Raw genomic sequence first — 13,464 nt, forward strand, 5'->3', positions numbered from 1 at the left:
TGGTGCTTATGGTTGGCGCGTGGCCCCTGTAGTTCCCGGCAAGCCACACACCAAAAATCCACAGTCCAGGTGAAGAGCCGTGCAGTTGAAAACATCTCTACGGTAAATTTGGGGACTTGGCCGAATCTTGTTTATTCTGATCAAACCACAGAATGCCAAGCAGGCATGATTTAGGTCAGCCCCTGGTTTTGATCTGAGGCACTTGTGGCCAACAGGTTGCCCAAGCAAAGCCAGCCAGGTTATGGCAGCGTTGACTGGGAGCCCAATGGAAGCCCTGGGGAGCTGGTTCCTTCTGTTCCAAGTAATGAGCAACTGCCATGGGTGACTGGAAAATCTCAGGCTCTCTCTGGTGGTTCAGCAACTGCTCAGGTGCCTCAAGGTGATGTTTAATGGCCTTTTTCAGCAACAGCGGCCATCTGCCATAGATATGGAAAGGCACTATTTGGTAGGATGCTCATTAAATGAAGTGCTGATAACCAAAAACTCACAGTAGGACAAAGCTGACTGTATTTTCTAAAATGCTCATAAAACCCTCATGCTATTCCAAAATCCTGCAGTTCTCTGATCAAGATGTGGAGTCTTGGCCAGGTTCAGGCTCAAGCCTGTAATCTCAGCACTTTGGGAGGCCAAGATGGGAGGACTGCTTCAGGCCAGGAGTTTGAGACCAGCCTAGGCAACTTAGGAAAACCCCATCTCGACAAAATATTTAAAAATTAGTCGAGCATGGTGGTGCACACCTATAGTCCCAGCTACTCAGGAAGCTGAGGTAGCAGGATTGCTTGGGCCTGGGAGGTCAAGTCTGCAGCGAGCCATGATCAGACCACTGCACTCCAGCCTAGGAAACGGAGTGAGATCGTGTCTTTAAAAAAAAAAAAAAAAAGCTGGGCACAGTGGCTCACGCCTGTAATCCCAGCACTTTGGGAGGCCTAGGCGGGTGGTTCATGAGGTCAGGAGATCGAGACCATTCTGGCTAACACAGTGAAACCATGTATCTATTAAAAACACAAAAATTAGCCGGGCGTGGTGGCTGGTGCCTGTAGTTCCAGCTACTCGGGAGGTTGAGGCAGGAGAATGGTGTGAACCCGGGAGGTGGAGCTTGCAGTGAGCCAAGATCTCACCACTGCACTCCAGCCTGGGCGACAGAGCGAGACTCCGTCTCAAAAAAAAGAAAAAGAAAAAAGAAAAAGGAGTTGGAGTCTACTTTATCTGGGCAGGTCTTTGCGACCTCTGAGGGTGGGTCAGAAAAGGCTGACGGTTCTCCCTCGTGCCCTCTCTCCCTCTCTCTTTCTCCATGTGCCTCTGGAGCGCTAAGCTGCCACATAAGAAGCCATACTATTCTGACATGCAGAGACATAGAGACAGAGATGTCAGACATATGAGAGAGCGAGTCTTCAGGTGATTCCAGTCCCAGTTGCTGTCTGACTGCAGCTGCATGAGAAACCCCAGTAAGTGCCGAAGGTGAGAACAAGGCACACACATTGTGGCTTGTGGAGAAGGGGATGATGGGCTGGGGTGAAAGTTGTCTTCACTGAGCAGGTACAACTTGAATTGGGTCTTGAGGGATGAACAAGAGCCCACCAGAAAAACAAAAGAAGAGGCTCTTTGGGTAGACGTAGCAGCCTACAAGGCTACATATGAGGTGTGCAACAGCCACCAGAAGATGCAAGGATTCCTGGGGCTGGAAATAAAGGACTTCATCTGCAGAGTTAGTTAAGAAGAGACACCAGCAAAGGGAAGCACCACGAGATATTATTTTCTTTTCTTTTTTTTTTTTTTTTTTTTGGAGAGATAGAGTCTTGCTCTGTCACCCAGGCTGGAGTGCAATGACATGATCATAGCCCACTGCAGCCTCAAATTCCTGGGCTCAAATGATCCTCTCACCTCAGCCTCCAGAATAGTTAGGACCATAAGTATCCACCAGCATATCTGGATAATTTTTTTTTTTTTAATTTTTTAGTCGAGACGGTGGGGTCTCACTTTGTTGCCCAGGCTGGTCTCGAACTCCTGGGCTCAAGCAATCCTCTCATCTCAGCCTCCCAAGACGCTGGGATTACAGACGTGAGCCACCACGCCCTGCCAAAATGTGATTTTCATTTGAGAAAGCTCATCCTGACTGCAGAGGAAAGGGCGAGGTCGGAGTGGGGGGTGGCAGAAATATAGGCAATGCTGTGGAAATAGTCCAGGTGAGAGAGGATAAAAGTACCAAATTAAGGCAGCAGCAGTTGAGATGGAGAGAAAGTGGCAGCGGGGAGAAGGGAGGTGGCTTGAAAAGGAGGTGGTCACCTGCTAGGGGTGAGAGGGAAGAAACGTGCGGTGGATCTGGGTTTGTAGCTCAGGCAACAAAGTGGTCAGTGGTGTTATTCACGTGGCTTCAGACTGCAGGAGCATGTGCTGGGTGGGGTGCACGTGGACTCCTGCTTCTTCCACCGGTGTATGAGTTTCTGGGAGGGACGTATGCTTCTCATCAGCAACAGAGGCATTTTTAAGTCCAGAAAAAGGAAGAGCATTGGAATAGTAAATAAAGTGATGCGAGAAGAGGGTGATGAGTGAATTTGGAGGGCTACCACCCTTTGAGAAAAGAACAGAGCAAGCAGACCGTGGAAATGAGAGTAGGAAGAGCAGACGAGCCGATGACAAGTCTGGGATCCCAAGAGCCAAGGGCTTACCCATCCCTGGGCTGAGGAATCAGCTCCATAGGAAGCTCGTCTCTGGATGGAGTCTAGATGTTTCTCCCTTGCCTTACTGTCTGTCCTTCTGCAGCTATTTAAGGCACAACATTTGAAGAAATGTATGACCCAGCACTGATCTCTGGTTTATCATTTAGGGGCAGTCATAACTCTTAAGTTTTTCAAGTTAACCCATTGACTTTAAATGGTTTTGGCCAGGAGTTTGCTTAATTCTTTAGGTAGTCATCAGAATTTTCAGTAAGAACACACTTAAAATGCAGGAAGCAGAGTGTTGTGGCCTTTGGATGTGGCCCAATTGATACAGTAACCAGATCTGCAGGTATATCCAAATTCCTCAGGGGCACACAGGACCAGGGAACTTGCACATTTTTTAGAATACTAAGGAATCCCGAGAGCTGCCAGCACTTAATTAATATTGATGCTCCCCTTCCTAGAAATGCTGGGCTTTGAAAGCACCTTAGATGTCATCAACTGTGCCCTCTAAAACTTACAGACTTTGGATGGTGTCATTAGAAGGCAGGGACCAAGGGACTTTAATTCCACTGGAAGCAGAACAAGAAGAGAAATTTGATTCTATGCAGAGCTGACCTCCAGGTGGATATAAATTATTGATGAGGACTCAGCCTGATGAATTTGGGGGTAAAGATGGATTGGCTATAGATGAATCACAGACTTTCTCTCAACCAGAGTGCACGGGGCTGCGACTCTCATTTTCCAGATGAGGAAACAAAGGACTACAGAAGTCAAGCAACTTGCCAAGGTCAAACCCAAGTTAGAGCCAGAGCTGGGACGATTCCCGGGGCTGAACCCCTGCTGGGCTCATTTCCTTCCGCCCACCCAGCCATCTCTGGTTTTATCTGATGTGTCTGATCTCAAACGTCATGAATATGGAAAGCAGAAGACCTTGTTCTAGGTTGACAAATGCTTGCAGTTAGGGATTTTTTTTTTTTTTTTTTGGTCAAGCTTTTCCAATGTCTACCAAATGCACCTGTGGAATATGCAAACAAAATGCCTGCTGCATCTGGGCCAATCTAATATATCTTAGAAACTCAGTGGTCATCGTATCCTTAAAACAGGTTTGGAAAATTAAATAAAGTTTTATCTACAGAGAGAATGTAATTGTGAACTGCCTCCCAAAATCTTTTATTTCTCGGGATACGGATTATAGCACCACAGTGTGCTACAAGGAACTCACCAATTACAGCTTAAAACTTCCAGGCTTGGCCAGGTGTGGTAGCTCATGCCTGTAATCCTAGCACTTTCGGAGGCCCAGAGAGGTGGATCACCTGAGGTCAGGAGTTCGAGACCAGCCTGGCCAACGTGGCGAAACCCTGTCTCTACTAAAAATTAGCCGGCCATGGTGGCACATGCCTGTAATCCCAGCTACCTAGGAGGCTGAGGCAGGAGAATTGCTTGAACCTGGGAGGCAGAGGTTGGGATTGTGCCACTGCACTCCAGCCTGGGCAACAAGAGCGAGACCTCATTAAAAAAAAAAAAAAAAAATACTGGCTCAGTGCTCCCTTCAGCACGTATCTGGATGTCAGCCTCTGCTTGTAACCCTGCACTTTGACTGCTGCTACTCCTTCTCAGAACTTTCCCTGGTCCACAAGACCCCCTGTTGATTCAGCCCAGTGGGCTTTTTTGTTTGGTTGGTTGTTTTTTGTTGTTGTTGTTTTTTGAGACAGAGTCTCGCTCTGTCACCCAGGCTGCAGTGCAGTGGCACGATCTCAACTCACTGCAACCTCTGCCTTCCGGGTTCAAGCGATTCTCCTGCCTCCGCCTTCCGAGTAGCTGAGATTATAGGTGTGCCACCACAGCCGGCTGATTGTTGTATTTTTAGTAGAGAATGAGTTTCACCATGTTGGCCAGGATGGTCTTGAACTCCTGACCTCAAGTGATCCACCCGCCTTGGCCTCCCAAAGTGCCGGGATTACAGGTGTAAGCCACCACATCTGGCCCCCAGTGGGCTTTTCACAGGCTTTGTTTAAAAAAATTTAAAAATCGGGGCCGGGCGCGGTGGCTCAAGCCTGTAATCCCAGCACTTTGGGAGGCCGAGACGGGCGGATCACGAGGTCAGGAGATCAAGACCATCCTGGCGAACACGGTGAAACCCCCTCTCTACTAAAAAAATACAAAAAACTAGCCGGGCGAGGTGGCGGGCGCCTGTAGTCCCAGCTACTCGGGAGGCTGAGGCAGGAGAATGGCGTAAACCCGGGAGGCGGAGCTTGCAGTGAGCGGAGATTCGACCACTGCACTCCAGCCTGGGCGACACAGCGAGACTCCATCTCAAAAAAAAAAAAAAAAAAAAATTTAAAAATCGGGAGAGAGAAAGAGGCTTCTGTCTCTCTTATATTGAAAATGGCTCCCACGTGCTCTCTCCTCTGTGCAAGCCTTTCTTCTCTTGGCTTCCATAATATAGAATAGCAGAGTTTTTCTCTCAAGGACTAAATCTGATGATTTAGAATCGCTTCCTAGAGCACGATGTGGGGAAGGATTTTGAGGCAAGTCCAAGCTCTGTGGAGAAAACTGATCAATCAGTGATGTCTGCAGTGGGCAGACCATAGAAAGGTTGTAGCTGGTGGATTTGGGATTTGCCATTGCTGATTGCTCTTCCCAACTGTCTGCCTCCTTTAAAAAAAAAAAAAAAAATCCTGTAAATGTTGATCTTTTCTAAAGACCTGTCCTCAGCCTAGCACAATATCTGGTACATTGTAGATGCTTGGAGATTGTTAGTTGGTGTCTCCATTTCTGTCCTCTCTCCCATAACAATTTCTCTCTCTCTTTTTTTTTTTTTTTTTTTTGGTCTGACATGGAGTTTCACTCTTGTTGCCCAGGCTGGAGTGCAATGGCACCATCTCAGCTCACTGAAACCTCCGCCTCCCAGGTTCAAGTGATTCTCCTGCCTCAGCCTCCCGAGTAGCTGAGATTACAAGCACGTACCATCACACCCAGCTAATTTTTGTATTTTTAGTAGAGACAGGGTTTTGCTGTGTTATCTAGGCTGGTCTCAAACTCCTGACCTCAGGTGATCCACTCGCCTTGGCCTCCCAAAGTGCTGGGATTACGCTAACAATTTTTTATAATCTCTTCTATCATATCAACCTACCACTTCCATATGCCTAACTTGTAAATTGGTATGATAGCCACCTGGCTGAGGGAAGCTCTACTTGGACAGCACACCATGACTTCGAGGGCAAAATTCCTAAAGCCATATTAACCTCTGTCAGCTGCATACCATTCCCCGTTTTTGCATACATTACTTCCATTCATTGCAATTTCACCTGTCTCATTTCTTGTTTTCCCTTGGGCATCCTTTTAATTTAATCCCATGCCCCTGAACAACCGGCATCATCTTTTTGGACAGTCTGTCCACCCTCTGATCTACTGCATATACTGCTACCATATTGGTGTCTAGCCTCTTTTTTTGTTTTTTGTTGTTATCCTAATTTATTTTCTAGTTGGCTCCTTTTTTCAACTTCAGGGAATCCATGTGCAGCTTTGCTACGTGGATAGACAGAAGTACAGATCATGCCATACCTGCCTTTGTTTGGGTTCCCCCAAAAGTGACCCTGAAACAAGAATGTGGGTGTAGGTAGTTCATTTGGAAGATGACCCCTAGGATAGGGAGGGGTTAAAGAAGGAAGACAGGGAAGGGAGGGAGGCCGATGGTATGGTGTGCTGCCGAGATTCCCCCTCAGGACTGAGGTCCTCCCTCTCCCAGCCGTTGGGAGTGTTGCTGGTTGATGGCTTTTAGCTGAGTCTCGAGCCAGGAACTGCTCTCAGCAGCAGAGAACAGCCTTAACCCAGGTCCCAACCTGGGGCAGCCACATCTACTGACTAATCAATGGCGGATATAAAGCCCTGACCCCACCTTGGTCTCAATCGGTCGGCTCTGAAGGGCTATCCCAGCGCCAGAGCTTCCCGTGGGATCCTCTGAAGCTTTAATGGCACCACGGTTCAACGACTCCTTCTATCCAGTCCTACTTTCTTTCCTCTTCATAGGTGTTGCTCTCAAAGGAATTCCCTAATAAACTTCTTGCAGTCAACTGCGTATGGCAGGGTCTATTTTTCAGGTGACCCCACCTAAGACAGCTAATAAAGTTGCATTTATGACAAAAATGTGAGCAACTGAGGCTCAATTCTTCCAGGCGCCCTCGAAAAACTGCGTAAACCTCAGCAATGACCTATCAAGGAGCCAGAAGGCTGGGGTGTTTATCCAGCAGCTTCTGTCCCTCACTGTCTGAGGGATGCTCCCAATGCTGTAATGTCCTGGCACTTCTAGCCTGTCTCTAGATGGCCAGCCCCGAGAATGCTCTCAGGCAGAGATGCTGGAAGATACCAGCTCAAGGGGACTTGTCTGCAGGCAACTCTAAGAGTGGACCAATGGGATCTGGGCAGAGAACACCAACAGCATCTGCTATAAGTCCTCCTCCCCAAGAATCATCTATGGCTCCCCATTTCCTACAGCAAGGATCAAGCTCACAGAGCAGTTGTCAGCCACTGATGTGACTGGTTGGTTGGAAAAATGCAGCATTTTGACATTCTAAATTTACACAGAGCAACCACACTCAGAGACTTCACACATTTGCTACCTCACCAACCTCTGAAAATGTTTAAGATCTGGACACTTGGTCTAGAAAATAAGTCCAAATTTTTTTGACTACACACTTGGCAGCATTTGTGACCTGTTATCAAGGCAAGCTTTCTAATCCTGTGTTCTTCTAACCTACTTCCTTCCACACAGATTGGTCTATCTTGTGTGTGTGTGTGTGTGTGTGTGTGTGTGTGTGTGGTGTGTGTAAAACAAATAAAATTCTAATCATGCAATACTCTTCCAGAGACTTTCCACTGATCAGATCAACTTCAGATTCCTTGGTAAGGAAATGAGGGCTCCCACTATCCGGCTAGCCCCTTTACAAAGATATATTATACATAGTCGTGCCATCCCTAGGTACTCACGGGGGATTGGTTCCAGGATCCCTGCAGATACCAAGATCCTCAGATGCTCAAGTGCATTAAATAAAATGATATAGTATTTGTATACAAACCATACACATTCTCTTCTATATTTTAAATCATCTCTAGATTACTTATGATACCTAATATAATGTAAATGCCATGTAAATGGTTATACCGTCTTTTTAATTTGCATTATTTGTATTGTTGCATTATTATTTTTCTATTTTTTTGAATATTTTTGACCCATGATTGGTTGAATCAGAAGATGTAGAACCCATGCAGACAGAGAGCCATTGTGTTATATATTATATATAAAAGAATATATCTATCTTACCCTTTACTGGGAGAGCCAATCCCATAACTCCCAGTCTAAGGCCAAAGGCCTGGGAACCAGGAAGGAGAGTGGGTGCTGGTATAAGTCCTGGAGCCTGAAAGTCTGGGCATGTGACATTGAAGCTGAACCCAGGATAAGGAAGAGGTCGCTGGGGAAGGAAGATTGCAATAGGAGCCATCCGTTCCCCACGCAGAGGGTGGGGAAGCTACAAAGGCTGTGTTCGCACTGCGCATCAATAGATACTTACCACACCTAGGGCAGAACCTTTAGCCTGGGTCCCCCCGAAACAGGCTGAGTGTCCAGCTTCTGCGAAGTGTAAACAGCAGCAATACCCAGAGACATGTGCATGGAAATGGTGGCCTTTAAAATCTTTGAAGTTCTTGGGGAATGTTGTGACAGCTGGACGTTGAAGAGCCTTTGGTGGCTCTGAGGCTGCTTCTCATTGATTGGAGGTGTCTCTAGGTCAGCATGCACAATTTGCGATTTTTATGGTTTAGTAATAGCTTGTTGTCCATTTTCAAGGATTAAGCCAAGTGGCGTTGATGTGATGATTACAGACATAAGTGCCCTGCCCATTACTGCGATTAGCACTCTATTAAAACGGACAGCATTTGTATAGAGAGCCTGAAGCTTCATAAGCTAAAAGGCAGGGCAACATTAAAATGTGGCCAGGAACAAGGAGACTATATTTTTCTGAAGAGGGCCAATTTCCCTCAACACACCTCTGGCCAACATATGTGACTTGGCAGAAACGCATCTTTGCTAGAAAGGGGTTTTGTGAACAGCTTTCCGTGTTACCATCTACACAGGAACCAACTGAAGGCCATTAGTCATTCCATGCAACACTGCTGTGAAACATGTGAACGATCTCACCATATTGCAGTTTGACAGAAGTTATAAGGCAGGAAAAGGACAGATCTGAATTCCAAGATTTGACCTTTGATCTTTTGGTGTTTCTTAGCATCTTCCAGAGTGTTGTCTCATATCTGCTTTGAGAGGCTTCAGGAGAAGAGATATGTTGCCAAGCCCAGTAGTTAATGTTTGGTTTTATAAACAATTAAACCACCATCTGTTGGTCTGCTTCAGCGGCCGTGAAAGCAAGGCTTAATTGCTGTAGGGATCAAAATGGACATGATACGTTTGGGTGACTGCCTTTTGGGTTCCGTCCAGTAGTTCCAGTCATCGTACTATTAAAGAACTTAACGTATGGGCCTGTAGTGATTTGTTGACAGTCATTCCTCTGTCCAACGGTGAGCACATCACTGCAGCAATCCTGGCTTGTCCACTCCACATCCTCAGCCCTGACCAGGCATCTGGGCACATAAATTGCATCAAATGAATGAATGAATAAATATGGATACTACAAAGATAAAAATCCTCTATTTTTAAAAGAAGAGTTTTCCCTTTAAAATCTGCATAAAGTGTTCATGTGAATGGGTTTCTCGCTAGCACCTGTGCTGGTATAAGAGACACACTTGTGCCTTGTCCCTGTGTGTCTGTGTTTGTGCATGGATGGACTATTTTGGTATGTCTTTGTTCGTTTCTGGTAAGCCTTAGACTGGTCGGTTGAATCTCTCTCATTTGGTTCTGTTTCTTCTCCTGTGGTTTGGTTCAGTGCTTGGGTGGAAGAAGACATTGTTCTGCCTGTCCTGCTATAGAAAAAAATTGCTCAGCACAAAATCTGTTAGTTTCCCTCCTTGTTCTCTCGAGGCCTAAGATTGCACAAAATTGAATCATGCATAATGCATTTCCCAATTCTGTTAGAATTTCCTTCCTAAAATTTCGCTCATGCTCACTGCTATGGTCTGAATGTTTGCGTGCCCCCAAAATTCATACGTGGAAGTCCTAGCCCCCAAGGTGATGGTATTAGAGCCAAGAGGTGGTGATTATGTTATGGGAGAGCAGAACCCTCATGAATGAGATTAGTGTCCTAATAAAAGAGGCCAGAGAGAGCTCCTTTGCCCCTTCAGCCACATGAGGATACAGCAAGATGGCACTGTCTACAAGGAAGCAAAACTTCCCCAGACGCCAAAGCTGCCTGCGCCTTGATCTTGGACTTTCCAGCCTCCAGAACTGTGAGCAATACATGTGTATGTTATTTACAAGCCACTCTGTGTACAGTATTTTGTTAGAGCAGCCTAAATGGAAATAAGACACTCACCTATGTTCATTCTGATTTCTTTCCCTCCTTTCCATACAGTAAAATGCAGAGTTGCAAGAACCATGAGATCCTGGGTCAGTTTGTGAAGTTCCAGGTTAAATAAAGCTAGCCAGAGTCCCACGATACAGGATTCCTCTGAGCCTATTTGAAAATAAATTAATTTTAATTTTTAGTTCTGGGGTACATGTGCAGGTTTGTCACATGAGTAAACATGCGCCATGGTTGTTAGGTGCACCTATCCACCCATCACCTAGGTATTAAGCCTGGCATGTATTAGCTATTTTCCCTAATACTCTCCTTCCTACCACCACATCCCCCGACAGGCTCCAGTGCGCTGTTCCCCCCCTGTATCCATGTGTTCTCGTTGTTCAGCTCCCACTTATAAGTGGTTTTTGGTTTTCTGTTCCTGTGTTAGTCTACTGAGGATAATGGCTTCCAGCTTCATCAATGTCCCTGCAAAGGACATGATCTCATTCCTTTTTATGGCTGCATAGTATTCCATGGTGTATATGTACCAAAGATCTAGAACTAGAAATACGATTTGACCCAGCAATCCCATTATTGGGTATATACCCAAAGGAACATAAATCATTCTATTATGAAGATACATGCACGCATACATTCATTGCAGCACTATTCACAATAGCAAGGACATGGAATCATCCCAAATGCCCATCAACGATAGACTGAGCCTGGTTTTGACCCCAGAATCCTTTCTGTGATGACCTTCTCTCAGGACTAGTGTTCTACCCAAGCACTTTGGGGACCAATAGCTTACTTGGCTTATTTGTTGTTTTTCCCTGTTTCTTTACACGATCACACCTTTTCTCCAATGTCTCTCTAGAGATAAAATAATTTTCCTGGGTTTTCCTGTATCCAATTTTGGTCATCTCTTAATCAAAAGTGTTGTTTAAACAAATAGGTATTAAATACATTTATAAAGGTCTTTAAATATTTGCCAAACAGAGTTAGGAAATCTTGAGGCACCTGTGCACTGTAAGGTGGTCACAGCCCACGTCCTGCCTCCCCTGGGAGAAGGAGAGGTGGGCGTCCCTGCCAGTGAATGGCACAAGTGTACAGTCTTCTGCCTCATTGTTCTGTAGCTGGAAGTGGCCACAAAAGCACTAGGAACATTTGTCCCAGTGGAGGTTTTCCACAATCCCTACAGAACCCTAAACTCGGCCAGGCACAGTGGCTCATGCCTGTAATCCCAGCACTTTGGGAGGCCAAGGCAGGCAGATTATCTGAGGTCAGGGGTTCAAGACCAGCCTGGCCAACATGGTGAAACCCCGTCTATACTAAAAATACAAAAATTAGCTGGACGTGGTGGCAGGCGCCTGTAATCCCAGCAACTCGGGAGGCTGAGGCAGGAGAATTGCTTGAATCCAGGAGGCAAAGGTTGCAGTGAGCCGAGATTGCACCACTGCGCTCCAGCCTGCGCGACAGCGTGAGATTCTGTCTCAAAACTAAAAAAATCAACAAAAAAAGAATGCTAAACTCACGACCTTCCAGTGATCTGGGAAGCCTTGAAATTCTCATTACTTGTTTCTGCAACATATCATCTTATTTATAAAAATGCCAGATGGCACATATTCCTGTTTTAAATTAGTGTAAATTCAAATTAAAGTTAATTTTTGTTTTGGCAAGATGTCGTTGAGGCTGGTATGACCCCCCCCCCCCCCCCCCCCCGCCCTGGGAGGAAATACTCTATTTTGAGATCCAGGGAGTTCTCAAGGCACAAAGGTCAGTGGGACATAGGATTCCCATCCAAGATGACCAGCTGGCAAACTGTCCCCAGCTCCTGATCACACTCTCTCCTTGCAAGAGTCACTTGCTTCACACGCCATGTGAAAAGTGCAAGTCCTGGCTGAGGGCCATGAAGAGAGGCTGCAGATAAGAAGACAGGGTTCAGCCACTCAAGAGCCTCCACTCCTCTCCTAACTCCCACAAACCATGGACCCAAATGTGACACACTCTTTCCACATTGAGCTCTGGGCCCCCAGGTGTGACAAAGCCAGAGATGCCCGTGATGTCTAGCTGCCCTGGCCTCAAAGTATTCACCCACCCTAGACAACCTTCTCAAAGCAGTTTTGAATAAAATGAATTCCTTTCTGGTTTACTATAGAATTTCCCACCTCCACTGTGTTTATAGCAGGCTATTTGTTAATTTATTTTCCATGCTGTTTCAGGACGTGGGTGTACTTGAGAACTGTTTAGGGTAGAATTTTTTTTCCATGTGTGGCTTCCTCCTGGAAACAGAGATATTTGGCATCTGTTCATCCATTGTGTGGCCTTTTCCTTGCACCCCGCACAAACCTCAGAAACCTGCCTCCCCAGGTGTCCCCTCTCATGGTTTTCTTCTCTATCTCCCCAGACTTCCTTCCTGCCTGCCCTGCAACAGCCATTCAGGGAGGCTGTAAACCTCTCCTCCTTCAGAGCTGTAACCACCACCAGTAACCGAATCATCCTCTCTTTTCCTCCTGCCTGTGAATGAGGGGGTTGTCCTAGCAGTCAAATTGAATTAAGGGCTATGTTTTCAAAATCCCAAATGTATTCTGTTGAGGCCCAGTGAAGGCCCTAGAATTCAATCTAGCAGACTGGGAAAGAAAGACAAGATGTCCCCAAAGTGAGACCATCACCCTCTTTCATCTGCTCGCTGAGAGCTGCAGCCTAGTGTGGTGGAAGTAGCCTAAACTTTGGGGTCAGATCTTACTTTGAATCAAGATTCTGCTACTCACTGCTGTGTGATCTCAGGTGAGTTACTTCACTTCTCTGAGTTTCACTTTTCTTACCTATGAAAGGGGGTTAAACAAAAATACCTACCTTTCAGGATATTTGTATCAAGTATGTAAAGTGTTTGTGCAGCAAGAATGCTCAAAAAGTAACAGTCCTTACTGTTTAGATTGAGGCTGTGGCACACAAACAAAGAGTAATGAGCTGACCAGTGGGCTTTCACTCATGGAGGTCAATAGCTCCTGCTTTGCTCAAAATGCACCAGCCAGTTTGTCGATGGCAGAGACAAGGTCTCACCTGGGTTGCTGACACTGCTCACAGCCACACCTTCCAAGACTGACTTATATTCCCACCGCCTGCCCAATACAGCACGAGGCATCATCTCGGAGACTTGAACTTGAGTGTCTTCTCACCAGTAATGACCCAACAGTGAGTTTGTTTCTCACCTGGTACCAAGCGAACTTGTTTTCTAAGCCCTGAACACACCATCCTGCCCTCCTTACTGCTATCTTATCTAGGGGAAGGGAAAGAGACCACCAAGACCCCTGGAAAGGTGACATGGTTTGGCTGTGTCCCCACCTAAATCTCAT

The 13,464-nt window shown here is 46.2% G+C and overlaps 1 long non-coding RNA gene across 1 annotated transcript; it reads right to left on the reverse strand.

Annotated features, from left to right (window-relative positions):
- Positions 1-7,881: 7,881 nt before the first annotated feature.
- Positions 7,882-10,570, reverse strand: LOC110743907. Its single transcript, XR_002523695.2, has 2 exons — positions 10,142-10,570; positions 7,882-9,293 (listed from the first exon to the last, which is right to left on the reverse strand). It is a non-coding gene; the product is annotated as an uncharacterized LOC110743907 (long non-coding RNA).
- Between the last annotated feature and the right edge of the window lie 2,894 nt (positions 10,571-13,464).

Source organism: Papio anubis, chromosome 8, assembly GCF_008728515.1.
Source record: "Papio anubis isolate 15944 chromosome 8, Panubis1.0, whole genome shotgun sequence".
Taxonomy (NCBI): Eukaryota; Metazoa; Chordata; class Mammalia; order Primates; family Cercopithecidae; genus Papio; species Papio anubis.